Source organism: Equus przewalskii, chromosome 2, assembly GCF_037783145.1.
Source record: "Equus przewalskii isolate Varuska chromosome 2, EquPr2, whole genome shotgun sequence".
In the NCBI taxonomy this organism is placed as follows: Eukaryota; Metazoa; Chordata; class Mammalia; order Perissodactyla; family Equidae; genus Equus; species Equus przewalskii.
In genome coordinates, this window is record NC_091832.1 from 32,375,464 (window position 1) to 32,387,878 (window position 12,415).

The window sequence follows — 12,415 nt, forward strand, 5'->3', positions numbered from 1 at the left end:
AGGACAAGAGTCCCTGGTATATGAATTTGGGGCCATTTTGGGCAATCAGGGCTCTGGGACCAATGCTGACAAATTCCCACAATGGCTTGGCTCTCTCCGGGAAAGTGCGACTGTGCCTTCAGGCTGTGACTCAGTCAACACATTTGTGGGCCACCCACGGTGATCAGGGCTCTGTGGGCCTCTCAGCCCCCTGCATACTTGGCTGAGGCTAAAAGCGGGTCAAGAAGGGCTTCCTGGAGGAGGGCGGGTTGAGCAGGCCCTGTGGACAGAGAGGATTCAGGCAGGCAGAGAGAAGGGGGTGTCTTCTCCAAAGAGGCACCCTGGTACAACAGAGAAAGGTCTTCATGGTCAAGCTGACCTTGGTTTGAACCCTTGGATGGACAGATGGATGGACAAATTGGTAGATGGATCGATGGATTGATGGATCGATGGATCGATAGATCGATGGATGGATCAATGGATGGATGGTTGGACAGACAGATGGACAGATTGGTGGATGGATGGATGGACGGACGGATGGATAGATGGATAAATATATGAAAAAATAAAAGAAATAAGGAAGGAAGGAAGGATCGATCAGTTAATCCCAAGGCTGTGGTCTCTCTTGCTCTCCCATCTGCCCTTCGAGAACCCATCAGTCAGGATGCAGTGGGTTGTGTCACGGTAACAAACAACTCCAAAACCTCAGTGGCTCCAAATGGCAACAGTTTAGTTCTTGTTCACACTGCATGCTTGTGGGTTGGTGAGGGCTCTGCTCCACATGGTCCTCACTCAGGACCCAAGACACCATCACCCTGCTAGTTGCTGGTTGCTGCCACATTTCATTGATCAAAGCCCCTCAGATGGCCACCCCTAACTTCAAGAGAGAGGGCAGTGCATTCCTACCATGGATCTGGAAAGAGGGGAACCTGGATATTTTTCTTAACAGACCTGACACCGCCACACGTGCTGTGCCACACGCCAGCCCCTGGGAGCACTGTCCCCAGAGTCTGTGGGATGGGGACTGGGTAGGGAGAGGAAAAGAATAAAGGCCCTGGCCCTGTCTTCTCAATCCAGGGATGCCAGAGGCCTGAGGGGACAGCCTCACTCCTCAGCTCCCCAGCCCTGCTCCTGTGGGTGAGACTTCAGAGTCAGCCACGAGCCCGAGTCTCCGTGGGGCTGGAGCATTGATCTTGTCCTGGTCCCATCTCAGACCGACCTTTGCTCCTAACTACGCCCTCTTAGGCCTCCACAGGGCACCCTAAAGGAGAAATCTGGGACATCCAAGCTGGAATGTTCCCTAGAAGTTATCAAGTTCAACTCTCATTTACACAGAGAAACTGAGGCTCAGAGAGGGTAGATGGATTCCGTGGCCTAGCTTGTAAAGGGCAGAGCTCTGTCTCCAGAAACCCTACCCAGTGTGCCTTCCCCCGTTAAACTGCAGGCAGCCACCTCGGTAAGGGGACATGAGGGGCAAGGGGAAACGCCTGCCCTTCCCCTGGCCAGGGTCCCACTGCTGAGCTTGACAAGCAAACGTGGTCCTCGGGAGCAGCTGGGGGCCCCTGGGCCCTCCCCATCTGCAGGGAAAGCACTGGATTTGAAGTCGGGCAGGCGCCACCCTACCACGTCCCAGCTGAGTGTCCTGGGGGTAAGTCACTTCCCCTCATGGAACCTCAGTTTCCTAATCTGGAAAATGGGAAGAATGATAGGTGGCCTGCCTAATTCACTGGGCCCTGGGAAGGCGTGGAAATGTTCCTTCCATTTCGACGTGTCATTCAGATGAGCATGAAGAGACGCTTTCACGCCCTTCTCCCCACCCAGCCCAGTCTGCCCTGGACCCCCAGAGGCCGGCGCGAGTCCTGCAGAGTAGCGTTCAGGCGATGTTTTAATCAACTGAATGGATCTGCTCTTTGTTCATTTCGCTCAGTACCTGCCAACTCCGGGGCCAGCACTGTGGGTGACTGCATGACAAAATCCCCTGGTCCTAGGAGGAGCCCAAACCCATCCACTAAAGATGCAGGTGGACAGGAGATCCCAGCCATCCAGATGCTAGATGTCTGTGCATCACTCCTTCACTCATTTATAGCCCATTTCCCCCACCAGGCTGTGAGCCCCATGGACGCAGGGACCGGCTAAAGCCCCGACGACTGGCCTAGGGCCTGGCGCATGGCTGACCTTCATTGAATATTAATTGATGGATGAAGGATGTTGTGGATCCTACATCGGGCAGTCCCTTCTCTCTGAGCCTCAGGTTGTTTATCTGTAAGATGGGGAGTTGGGAAAATAAACTGAGATAACAGTGAACTTAGATAACTTCGTTTGCAAAGCCCCTGGATCATCACAGGCCAGCAGTGGGCCTGGCTGTCACCATCACTGTTATCATTACTACCGAGTGCTATAATATTGTCGATGAGAGAGACCCCTCGGGGGTTGCAGAGGGCCGGGGGGAGTACAGCCTGGCCCATGTTAGCCCTGAGACACCACCCACACTGCAATCTACTGCCACACCCACAATTCCATTCAGCCTCCCGCACGTCCCCCCATATTTTTGGTGAGGAAATCGAGGCTTGGAGAGATGAGCAAACTCACCCAGGTCACGTGGAACCTAAGAGGTTTGCCCACAGGAAAGAAGGTTTCCTGGGTGTCTACAGTGGGCCCGTCGCTATGCCAAAATCAACGCTTCTCTTGCCTTATTTTAGCATCCCCATCTCACAGGTGAGGAAACTGGGGCTCACGGAGGTGCTGAGCATGCCTGAGATCCACAGCCAGTTAGCAGTAAAGGAGAACCTCCCACCCCGGCCCAGGGCCTCAGCCTCAGTGCCCGCTCCACCCCGGGGACTAGGGTCTGAGCGGCGCCCTGCCACCCCCTGCGGCTCCCGGAAGTGGCCTGTGTCTGCACCTTGATCTCTGGTCTGTACCCACGATGCCAGGAAACCCCAGCAGGGGCGGCCGGGCTGCGGGGTATTTATAGCGGCCATGCAGCAAGGCTGCCACCCCCATCTGTTTACCCAACACGCTCTTCTAGCTGGACACTTTCAGCCCCGCCAGCCACAGACAGACCCTCACCGCCGCCTCATCTATTTTTTCCTCCTCACTTAATTTTGCATCATCCCAGCTTCCAAAATAAACTTCCCCAAACCAGCCAGGCTCATTCTGGCCCAGAAACCCTAACGGAGAGCCCCCTTCAGCCCCAGCCCCCACATCAGCCCGCAGCGCAGCGCCACCCAACCCAGCCTGGCCCCTTGGCTGCCTTTGGCCTTGATTTAGAAGCAGCTGCTCCTGCCCCGGCGGGTTTCTGACACCCCAGTGCCGGGGCGTCTGCATCTGTGGGGATGCCGGCTGAGCATCTGTGTGTGCGTGGTTCCTGGCAGGAGGCCGAGGGTGCTGCCCCCTGCCCTCCCCACTGCCCCCTCACACGCGCACGCACACGCAGGGTCTCGCAAGCTTCAGTCTCCTCTAGGGCAGTCCTTGCCTGTTGGGTGGCCTCCTCCTCTGTTCTCCTGCCCCGGCCCCTGCTGACCCCTTCCAGCTTCATCATAGGACCCACCCCTCCTCCACCTCTGCCCATCCACCACTCTGAACTTCTTTCATTCCTCAGACACGCATGCCATCTCACCTCCAGCCCTTTGCACACACTATTCCTTTAGCCTAGAATGCTTTTCCTCTCACCATTTGCCAGGCTAACATTACTAACCCTTCAGGCCTGAACTTCAATGTCACCTCCACCAGGAAGTCTCTGCTGGTCAGGGTGGGGGAGCAGGGGCTCTGGGCCATCCCACCTTTCACCTCGAAAGCCAAGGGAAGCTTGGAAGCCACACTGAGAGCAGAATGGAGCCCCTACGGTTTTCCATGGATTCCCCTGCACACACAGACAAACCAGCTCTCTCATCCCCACGGGAAAGCGCTCCTTCACCTCAGGAGCTGAGAGAGCCATTTAGTCCATCCCCCTGTGGCAGAAACCAGGGACATCTCGATCGTTCCAGAATTACAATTCCAACTTTGTGCTTTCTCCCTTGAATGGTGGGTTTTTCAGGCTAACAATTCAAAAGGCTATTTATTTCTTCTGAGTCTTCTGCAAGGAGTGAGGATAGGAAAGGAACTAATATCTGTCAGGTGTATGTATCCCTATTTGAAAGAAGGATACTCACAGGCCTGTTTTTTGGATGAAGAAACTGAGGCTTAGAGAATTGCACCTCACTTTTTCACTCAGCACCATGTGCCAGGCACGCAGTGGCACTAGGACACAGCCGTGAGCAAGACGGGCTGATCCCCACTCTCCTGAAGATCAGAATCTACCGGAAGAGACACATTACACAGATAATTTTACAAATAACTATTTGGTACCCATTTTTACTAGGTCGATAGTGCTGCAAAGGAAAAGTCCAGAGGACTGAGTGAGAATACGTAGCCAGGAGCCCATTCTCGCACAGGTAAGCTGAGACCTGAAGGAAACTAGCCCAGCAGAAGTGGGTGAAGAGCATTCCAGGCAGGAGAAACAGCACATGCAACGGCCTGGAGGGCAGATAGAGGGGAGATGGAGGAGAAATGGAGGGGAAGTGGAGGGGAGATGGATGGGAGGTGGAGGGGAGGTGGACGGAGGTGGAAGGAGGGGAGACGGAGATGGAAGGAGAGGAGGTGGAGGGGCAGAATAGATGATTTGCTGAAAGCCACACAGCCAGTGAAGGACAGGCCTGGGTTGGAGCCCAAGGCTAGCAGACCCCAGGGCCTTTGCTTGTGCCTCTCCAACATGTGAGCAGGTTGCTGCTGGAGGAAAACAGCACTGGGAGCTGCCTCCATTATTGCCTCCTTGCCAAGAAAGTTGGGTTTCAGATATAAGCACGACAAACAGGTCAAGGTCATCCATTCCAGTTGGGAATGTTCAAGAAAATTAAGTCCTCTATTCAAACATTTCAGCAGTCCATTTTTTTTAAAGACCTAATAAGAGCAAGTCAAGAAAATAAACATTCAAGAGCAATTTGCGCCTTAATGCAGGAATCCCTAGCTGTCGATTCCGTTCCCGTTACCATGACCTTAGCAGAACGCCTCTTCTAACTTTCTCTGAGTACTGCTTTGCAAGGCAGACGTTTTCTCCAAGACTCCAGGATTACATGTGTCTGAGGCCATACAGGTGATGTGAATTACCTCTGAGAAAAAGTCAAGTTCACACTGCCCACCCCAAGTTCCCTTCAGGCCAACGAGCTGCTTTAGAGCAGGTATGGCCTAAGAGGGGCTTCCCACCCCTGGGGAGTTGGTTTTCTAGGTTGAGTCCTGTTGAAAACAGCTGTTCTCTTAACAGCAGCTTCAACACAGGCTCGGATTCAAACTTGTGGTGCAGGCATAGCGCTAATGAAGCTTCCACGTGCCCCACACGCAGCTTTGCTTCCCAGAGGGACCAGCATCACTTCTGGCTCAAGCCCTTTTCAAGATTCAAGCAGAACGCTCAGCCACAAGAAGGGTTTTCAGCCCAGCCCTGTGTCTGGAAGGAAATAGCAAGCTCCCAGCTGAGTCAGCGAGGTGGGGTCAGGGCTCAAAGGAGCAGACGAGAGGATGAAGAGCAGGGATCAGCTTCCTGGATTCGATTCAGGTAGGAAGAGTGGGCAAGGACAGAAGCCCTGCGGGGGGTGGGGGGGGACAGAACCATGAGTTAAGGCTGGGCTAGTGCACAAGACCCCAGACCTGCTAGCCAGGATGCACAGCGGGGCCCAGGATGGTGGGCAAAGGTGAATGCCCTCTGCCCTGATCCGTGAGGATCCACACCCTTCAGATGCGTGGCGTAGGTGTGCAAACTCCTGTGTGGGGCCTAAGAGCACAGGAAAGGTGGAGCCACTCCAGAGTGAGATGATTACTATTCAAAGTACAGGATTTAGAATCCTGGATCACAGAATATTTGGGGTTGTTTTTCTCCCCGGCACTAGAAGGGGCTTGAGAGAGGGGAGGTTACGAAAGTCCACGGTTCCAGGTAGAGAAACTGGGCTTTACCTAAAGCAGGAAAGACTGCAGTTAGACACGAGGCAGGAATACCTGACCATCTCGGGGACAGCATCCTGGAACGAAATCCCGAAGGCAGTTCTTCATCCCTGAGACCGGAATGCAGAAAGACCTCCCCGGACTGGTGAGGCTCCCTCAGAGGGCCGGCTGTCCTGAGTGTGACGACCCCTCCTTCAGAGCAAAAGATCCCATAGAGGGTGTACCTGTGGTACATGTGGATGGGAAAGCAACAAAAAGCCACCAGAAATCTAAAACTGCCTTTCAATGACTTGGCATTTCATTCATCACAAAATCATCTACAAACATTGAAAAACTAATTATACAACCCAGCACCATCTGTGAAGTCTTCTGGCCGAAAAACCAAACAAACGAAAAGTTGAGCTGAATCTATTCGGACTTTAGAGACAGGAAATATGGGGAGTGAGGAACACATTAACTGACAGAACATATAACCAGCACAGAATGGGACCCTCTACAGATCAGCCAACCTGATGTCTGCAACAATCAGGGCATAAAAAAGAGCCATATGTAGGGGACAGAGGGGCGTCTTCTGAATTAAGAACAATTAAGAGATATAACAACCAAATGTCATAGGTGGACTTTGTCTGAGTCCTGATTAGACAAACCATCTGTAAATAGACTTTTTTTTTTTTGGTGAGGAAGATTGGTCCTGAGCTAACAACTGTTGCCAATCTTCCTCTTTTTGCTTGAGGAAGATTGTCATTGAGCTAAGATCTATGCCAATCTTCCTCTATTTTGTATGTAGGACGCTGCCACAGCATGGCTTGATGAGTGGTGTGTATGTCCACACCCAAGATCCAAAACTGCAAACCCTGGGCCACTGAAGCAGAGTGCGTCAACTTAACCACTTAACCGCTATGTCACCAGCCCAGCCCCACTAAACAGACATTGTTTAAACTATCGGGGACTTTTGATTAGAACACTGGCAATTTCCATGGTGTAAATACTCCCGCCCCGGCCAATTTCAAGGTACCGACACAACATCGCTGAATGTGGAGCTGAGAAGGGACATGCACCATCAGCTCTTAGCAGCTGGGGGCAGCTGGCTCCAGCACACCACGGGTTTTTAGAGATCTACACTCAAATATGTACGGGTGACATGACAAGTTATCTGGAACGTGTTATGAAATAATTCGGTAAACAAAAAGAGAAAGAAAAAAGAGTCGACGAAGCAAATGGGACAAAAAAGTGATAATTGCTGAATCTGGCTGATGCATACATGGGGGTTTGTTAAGCTGTTACTTCCTTCTATTGTGCATATTTGAACATTTTCCTAATGAAACATTTAAATTACAATCATCTTATATGTAGGTGCAAGAGTTTTATTCCAAGAGCTCTGGGCGTCCACTTTGATCCTGGGGCCCTCCCCTAAGTCTACGGCTCCAGGCGTCTGAGGGTAGAGGATGAGAACCACGGGCATTGATCTCACAGGCCTAAATCCTTCCACCAATCCATCAACAGGTCATAACCAGGGATTCTCCGTGGACCCTGTTCTAGGCTGAGGGTGCAAAGAGAGCCCCAAAAGAGGAAAATGACCCGGGTCCTGATGGGAAGTCCCGGCTGTGCCACCTGCTAACACTGATCTTGGGCATCTTATCCCGACTCCCTGAGCCTCCATTTCCTTGTTGGCAAAATAAGGATATTAACAGCTTAGGGTGAGGATTAAACGCAATACGTAGGCGCGGCTCCTGACACGGTTCCTGACACACAGCAGGACACAGGAACACAGGCCTCCTTCTCTCACACGGGGCTGTGGCGGGGGCTGCAGGACGTGAGGGAGCCGTTGAAGATGCGCAGAGGTCGCTCTTCTTCACCCGAGAATGTGGGTACCCTGTTCCCAAATCTCCCCACTTTTCAGTGGGGGATCCCCAGCTTCTTATGTGAAATCTCCCAATCCTGAAATGTTGTCAATAAATTCATATATTTAAAAACACTGGGGGCCGGCCCTGTGGCCTAGTGGTTAATTGCTCACATTCCGCTTCCGTGGCCCGGGGTTCACCGGTTCAGATCCCGGGTGCGGACATGGCACCTCTTGTCAAGCCATGCAGTGGCAGGCGTCCCACATATAAAGTAGAGGAAGACGGGCATAGATGTTAGCTCAGGGCCAGTCTTCCTCAGCAAAAAAGAGGAGGAGTGGCAGCAGATATTAGCTCAGGGCTAATCTTCCTCAAAAAAAATAAAAATAAAAACAGTGGGCAGGCCAAGTGAAACACATCCACAGACCTCCGGAGTGTGACTTCCGGTCTAAACCATAGAACAGGATGAAGAGCTCACATTCATCGAAACCTTACTCAACATTCGTCGAAGATGGGCCCCATGCTGAGAAGGCTTCACACACATTGTCATGTTTATTCCTCACAAGATCTCTTAGGATCCCCATTGTACAGATGAGGAAACTGAGGCTCAGAGAGGCGAAGAGATCTGGCAGGGCTGGGAACAAACACAGGTTTTCCCGAGATGTTGACCTTCCACTTTACTTCCCTCTCCAGATTCCTAGAAGAGTCTTTAGGGAGCAAACACCAGGCCCAGAGAGGGGCAGAGAGCTGCCCAGGGCTGTACAAACACACATGGCTGGCTGAGACTGATCAGCTTTCCTATCCCCGTCTTGGTCAGGGCCCCAGGGTGGGCAGCTCTCGAGGAAATGGCTATGCAGATCCGTCCAGCCAAGCCAAGATGGTGCAGGCCATGGCAGAGGGAGAGAAACCCTCCACTTTTTATCTCCTTGAACAATACATACATAGGCTTAAGAATGTTCCAGACTCTAAACCTAGGCCCTCAGTTTCTCCACCTCAGAAATTTGGGAAATTGGACTGGAAATCCCAGTCACCAGCTGACCAGACGCCCCATTTCTGGGTGCTTCTAAGATCAGGCTGGAGACACGTCCGATCCCACTGCTCTGGACCCATTCACCGGGAGCCGGCGATAATTCAGACATGCTGGATGTGATTCTTTCTGATTAAAAACTTGGCCAGGTTTCCCTTCCTTGGTGAATTTTCATAGTTTTACTAGTAAGGACCGAGCACTCACTCCAAAAATGGACCACTCCAAAGTTAACCAATTGTTTCCTTCCACCAAGGAAAGAGAAACAACCAAGCTGTGTTCAGATTCCACTTGTGTGGGGCACTCAATGCGCTGAGGATGGAGAGGGGTACGGAGAGGAGAGGCCCCACCTCAGGCCTCGGGAATCCACGGTAACTTCCAGAGGAGCCTAGAGAAACCCCATGACCCTCCTCTTCTGGACCCAAACCTTGATCCTTATTCCATGACTCTGGTCTAGCAAACAGGGGAGCACCTGACTCAGCACCCAGACCGTCTGTGTCCAAACCCTGGCTGTGCCGCTGACCAGCTGTGTGACTGTAGGTAATCCATCTAACCCCCCGTGCCTCAGTTTCTCCGTATGTAAAATGGGAATAGCAACAACAGTACCCCTGTGAGGGAGTTGATCTCTCTTAGAGCACTTAAGAGCAGCACCTGGACTTCACCGCCTGTAAATGGGAACAGTAACAGTATCTCCTTCCTGGATCCCGTGGCCAGGATTAAATGAGTTAATACAGGCAAGGCGTGGGGAGCAGGGGCTGGAGGACTGGATACACGTTTGCTACTGTGATGATATGTGATTATGTATTAAAGAGCTATCAACAGTTGAAATTTTTAATTAATTTGTGCTTATATCTTCACAATTTGACTGTTCTTGAAAGTCAGAAGAGCATTTCCGCAAAGAGGCTTTCGCACTAAGACTTTCCACTGACTCAGAGCACAGACGGCTCCTCTGCCTTATCACGATCAGGGCGGGCCTCTCTGGCCAGTGGCCTCAGTTCCCTCCCTCCCGGGCTCAGCTCATTCCAGCTCACAGGGCTCACGCCCTCTGCTTCGTGGGTCTCTCCCAGCAGCCCCAGGAGAAGGTGAGTCAGGTAATGCTGTCCCCACCTGACGGACACAGACACTGGAGGTCCAGCAGCTCCCCAAACGTCAGGGGGCACGTGCTGTGGGACAGAGGCTCAAGCCCAAACACTTGAGCCCCAGGCACAGGGCAGCATGGGGGCCGAGGACATGGCTCTGGAGTCCCGGGTCCACCACTCACCTGTGAAATGGGGAAGATAAGGGTGCCTGCTTCCGAGCTTTGTGGTGAGGACTGAGTGAGTGACAGCTTGTAATGCACTTGGAACAACACCTGGCATATAAGGGCTCAATATTTCAGCAGCACGAGACCTCCTAGTTTGCCTGGCACAGCCCTGCTTTATGCCTGATACCCCAGCAAGTGTTCCACTGAGAGTCCCTGATTGCTCTCAAAAATGTCTGGTTTGGAAGAAAATTATATGACCACCTTAAGATAACTGCTTATTGCTGTTTATATTATTATTACTATTATTATTTTCCACCATATCACACTGAGACTCCAGGAAGCAAATACACTGGCTTAGAATAGTTCAGTAAGTCAGTTCCACCCTTAGGTGAGACGCCCCAGCCCTGGGGACCCTGAACTCTGGTCCTCCTCCAGCTAAGCTCTCATCACAGGGAGAGGAGACCACGACGCCAAGGGGAGCCTCTGCCCCTCCTTGAGATCACACTCTGGGTACTGAGGACCCTGGGGTTCGCTGCCCAGATGACCCTAAGCCTACTTCCAGGACCTGGGTCTCTCCTGCAAATCCATCCTCTGAGGACAGACTGCACCACCGGTGTGCCCAGCATGGGCCTGCAGGGGGCCAGGGGCCGCTCTCTGCGGGGAGGAGGGGTGCGGACAGAGCTTGCATGTGCAGACTGAGAGGCTCACATGTGCAGGGCCAGCCAGAGGCAGAGGAGGGGCAGGAGGGGCCTCCTCTCCCTGAGCCACCACGCTCCGGGGCAGGTCCAGGGAGTCAGACTTATACATTCGGAGCTGGCCTTCCAGGTTGTTATAAAAGTGTGCTTGTCAAGGTAGGAGACTAGAACATATTTTATTTCACATTTTGTTAGCTTGATTTATAACTTGCAAATATTTAGACATCTGGTACGTGAGCCTCCATCTGTACTCTCGCTCGGCCCCACAAATCCCTGCCACCTTCTGCCCACTCTCAGCACCAAGTGTTTACTGAGTGCCCCCTCTGCGCCAAGCCGGCAGGACTCCACAGAGGCAAGGACACCATCCTGCACCCAAACGTGACCATCCACATGGGAGCAAACCTCATACCCCAGGACAGAGCACGGGATCAGGGGTAAGGGCATAGGCCTGCTCTCTATGGCTCTGTCCCCAACCCCTAGAAAGGCTCCCTGCCCCTCTCTGGGCCTTAGTTTCCGCATTTAGACAAGAGGTCCCTCCAATTCCAAATAGCTTTGGGATACAGGCTGAGGCAGGGTAAGGAGGGACACAGAACCAGATCAGGGACCTGGAGGGGCATGAACTGGGGATGGGCAAACATCTCTTACCAGCTATTACGGTGTGGAATTGAGCCTCTGCACCAGCCAGGCACAGGCTGCAGCCCGTTCTATTTCATTCATTCATTCCACAAACTGTGCTACTGGGCAGGCTGTGCCAGGCACTGGGCGAGGGGCTGAATCTGCCGGATATGGGAGGATAGATAAAAGCGCACAGAAAAGCAAAACGCAAAGCAAGACTTGGTGGGTGAGCTAAGGAGAGACCTTCCCTGGGCTCTTCCATCCTCACAATCCCCTTGGTCTTCTGTCCATTTCTCGGACGAGGAAACGGAGGCCCAGAGGTAGGGGCGTTGGTCAAGACCTTGTTGCTTAGGGCGCGGCCAGATCTTGTGGCTAGCCAGAAGCGAGGTTTCGGATTCCCGCAGTCTCCGGCCACTGTCCCAAGATGCCCGAAGCTGGGGAGGCCGCGTCCAGCTCCCGGAAGGCTAGAGGGAGGTGAGCACCAGGGAGGGGCTGGGCTAGAGGACGCGCCGGCCGGGAGGCAGGGAGGGGCCTGGCGGGGGTCGGCCGGGCGGCACCGAACTCCCGGGTGCGCAGCGGGGGTGCGCAGCCCGGGGTCCCCGGAGCGCAAGCGGCCGGGTGCGCTCGAGTGACAGCCGCGCTCGGGTCGGTCCGCCACGGACGGGCCGGGGTCGGGCTTCGAGGCGCCGGCGGGGGGCGAGGCGGGGCGGCGAAGGCGGTGCTGCAGTGCCCGCAGCGGCGGGCTGGGGGAGCTGTGCCCGCCTGTCCCCAAGGCCCGGGCGGGGACCAGGCAGCTGGGTCGCCGCGCCTCTAGCCCGGCCGGGTTAGGCGGCGCGCAGCCAGGCGTGCCTGGAGCGGGATCGGGCCCTAAGTCCTCCCGGGCGCCGGACCCGAGAGGCCCCGGGAGAAGCCCAGTCCCGCGGGCCAGGGCGGCCGCTGCCGCCGCGCTCCGGCCCGCCCCCGGGGGGTGTCCCGGGCCGCTGGGCCCGCCCAGGTAACCCCATCCTCGGCCCGCCCCCGGCCCGCCCCCCCGGCCGCCCGCCCGCCCGCCTCC